Raw genomic sequence first — 3,455 nt, forward strand, 5'->3', positions numbered from 1 at the left:
GAGGCTCAGAGGCTGGCATCGTGCAGCCACACGCAGTGCGCCGGACACCAAGGAGCCTTAGGCTGCTCCAGGCGGACCCCTGTTGCGGCTTTCTGCTGCTGCCAGGTGGGTAACTTCTGCCAGCGCTGCTCTCAGATCTCTGATCCCCAGAAGGAGCGGGTTGCCACCCTCAACTTTGATCCAAGTCCTGTTCTCCCATTGGACTTTATGAGAGTCCAGTCCTTTGAACTTTAGAGCCACTTGACTAGTATTTTAAATGGCACCTCCCTGCTCCCACCCCTCCCAGCCTTCCCATCTTCTTTACTCTGCTCTTTTATTTTTTTTTTCTCCCTGGCATTCTTCATCTTCTAACATTCCTCCAGTTCATGCGTAAGAATCTTTTAATACATTTTCAAATGGCTTTCTGAAAAAAGAGGCATTAACTGACGCGTCTGAATGTTATTCTGCTGAGGAAGGTGGAAGCATATTTAACTCAGGGAAAATGTATTTTTTAGGCACGGTTTTGGGGGGAGTCGTACATTAACTGTTATCAAATATCCAAAACACGATTTTGGAGCAGAGGCATCACAGGCGGGCTCTGCCACATTAGCCGGTGGAAGGTCTGTAGGGAAATGGTGCTGGTGATGGAGCACGTTTAGTGACTCCTTCAGTGTGCAGGTAGAAGGCTAAATGATTTACATGTACTTTCCTCTTCTAAATATCCCTGTGCTGTTGGTAACACCGTTCATCCCATTTTATAGCTGAGGAAGCCGAGGCCGAAGGAGCCAAAGGATGCATCCTAAAGTCCAGCTCAGGTCTGCCTCTTTCTAGGGCCTTTGTGCACATTGCTCTGCTTAAGAAAAGAACATTCTAACAATCAGAGCTGGCCAGCGATGGGCTGGCCAGGATTACCACGTGGTCTCTGCTCTGAGCCTGATCCAGGAGAGGGTGGGTGACCATCTGTTAGGACTGCTGCAGAAGGGAGATGCATTTAGACAACTTCTAAGTTGCTTTCCAACTGTAAGATCTTAGGAAAACTTCACTGGGTGATCCTGTGGGAAAGGAATTAGACTTGTTCTGTGTACCTCTGCTCGATAGAGCAGTGCGTCTTAGGCTTTTCCATCTCAAAATTTCCCCATGTCAAGGGCAAGTGAGGAGATAGTCCTGGGAAGTCTAGGGCAGAGCCACCGGAAGCAAAATTTTGTGTCAGATCTGAAGAAGAAATTATTTGAATTGTATAGGATCCACAAAAAGATGCTTGTTAGTTTTAATGGAAAGGATTTTAAATTAGAAAATCTTTTAAAATGCAAAGAATTCAATGTAAAGTTTCATTTCCAACTCCCCTCCCAACCCCCAATACAATCTTCATTGCAATTTGGTTCATCAGGAAAATATGTCTTATGTATTGTGTGTGGGTTTACAAATCCAAACCCATTCTCCCAGTGGAGGGGGGGCAAGGATTTATCTTAGTAGGAGAAGCAAGGCACTAGTGTTAAGACCAATGGGGAGAAGTTACAGAGAGGCAGATGTTATCCAAATCAGATGTTATCCCAATGCCAGAGGGGTCTTTTTTTTTTTTTTTTTTTTTTTTTTTTTTAGGCAAGAAACAAATTTATTAAGATAGGACCCTTGTGAGAGATGCAAGCAGGCAGGCATGGAAGCTCTGCCCAGAGGGGTCTTTCTAAGAGGTGCTGTTGTCCAGCAGTGGAAAGGACCCTCTAAGGAAGTAGTAGGTAAGCAGCCACTGAAAAGTTTCCAAGCAGAGATGGGTCATGGGCCTGGAAATTTTTTTTTTAGTTTAAATGCATTTTATTTTTAGATAACCTGCATGACATGTTTTTTCTTTCACTTCAAAAGCAAGGCCTCTACTCCAAAAAAAAAAAAAAAAAAAAACCAAAAAAACCAAAACCAAAAAAACCCCAAAACATTGTCAAAATAACGAGCTCAAAATGGCATCAGTCCCATTTGTCTAAGTCCTGGTGTTTTAGGGATGAAAGGCAGTGGCCAGCCAGTTATGACAACAGATGATAGGTCTGAAGTAACAGCCAAATTTGTTAACATTTTTCCATTTCTAAGCCATCCTTAAAGAAAATCATATCTGGGCTCATACCATCCTCATGGTAGTCCAGAAAAACAACCATGATATCTGGATTCATATTTTCACCAATAAAGAACAGATAGGTTTTTTTTTTTTTTTTTGAAATTAGCACGGATGTGCTTGATGTGTTCAGCAGCCCCTGTCATAAAAGGTTTTACTCTTCTGTTCTCTGTTCTTCAAGTTTCCTTTTGATTGACTTCATGTAATCTTTGATGTACATCTTGTAGACTTCTTTTGTGAAGCTGGTTTCCTGCAGGTGATGGTTCAGGACAATAGCAACACCAGTGATTACTTTGCTTTCAGGTACCTTCACCTTCGGGACCTTCAGGGGATGCATTTCCACTAATGAGCGAGTCATCAATGTTACCCTCTGTCCTACTGACCATCTTCCCCTCCTCCTCCCGACACAGCCTGTCCTCCATCTCCCAGATCTTGTAGATGTCAGAGAACATCTCATCGTGTCTGCTGAGGTCCCAGTAGACGATCATGATGGCAGCTGGAGGGAGATGAAGGTGGTGTTAGCTGAACAGGAGCCTGGAGCTCAGAGGGATGAAAAGCAGTGGCCAGCCAGTTATGACAACAGATGAGGGGGTGCGGTGAAGCTGGAGTGGTACTTGGCGGGGGGGGAACAGGGAGTGGATGGAAAAGCGTGGCTTGGGACGTTGACAGTGGATTCCACTTTGCGAGTGCTAAACCCAGAGCAAATTCATGGTCATGATGAAAGAAACAGGTGAAAGGCAGCTCTCCCCCATTATCACCAATAATAGTCAACATCATCCTTGCTGTGTACCACGCCCTCTTCCCAAAGCCTTAACGTATCATTCAGTTCTTAAAGTGACCCATATTATCATCACCCCACTTTCCAGATAAGGAAATAGAAGCACAGAGAAATTAATTAAATGAACCCCATGTCTCACAGCTGCTAAGAAGCAGTGCTGGATTTTTGAATGCAGACTGTCAGAGTTAGGGCTGGAGCTGGCTGTCGTGGTGCCCTCCCTGCCCTTCCTGCCCCCGCCTGTGCAATGCCATTCCTGTGTTCCCTGCTCTGATCCAGGAGGGCTTTTGTCCAGGGGAAGAGGACTGGTGGTGAGTGGTCAGGACACCTGGACTCTGGTCTACACTCTGCCACTCTCCAGGTGACCTTGGGAGGGCCTTATAATTGTTTCATATGCTAATACATTATTTCTGAGTCTGCCATGGAGGCCATCATTTTTAACTTGTCTTTTACTAAAAATCAGGGATGTTGTGCCCCATCATGTAAAAGTCTCACTCTGCTGCCAGTAGAAATGGATTATAGTAAAATAGAACAAAGCAAACAGCCACCCTCACCCCCCAAACCAACCTCAAACCTACTGGAAAGTGCCTCTGTCTCCCTTGG

At 44.9% G+C, this 3,455-nt stretch overlaps 1 pseudogene; it reads right to left on the bottom strand.

The window, feature by feature from the left end:
- On the bottom strand, positions 1,874 to 3,083 carry LOC100156118 (annotated as a pseudogene).

Source organism: Sus scrofa, chromosome 5 (assembly GCF_000003025.6).
Source record: "Sus scrofa isolate TJ Tabasco breed Duroc chromosome 5, Sscrofa11.1, whole genome shotgun sequence".
In the NCBI taxonomy this organism is placed as follows: Eukaryota; Metazoa; Chordata; class Mammalia; order Artiodactyla; family Suidae; genus Sus; species Sus scrofa.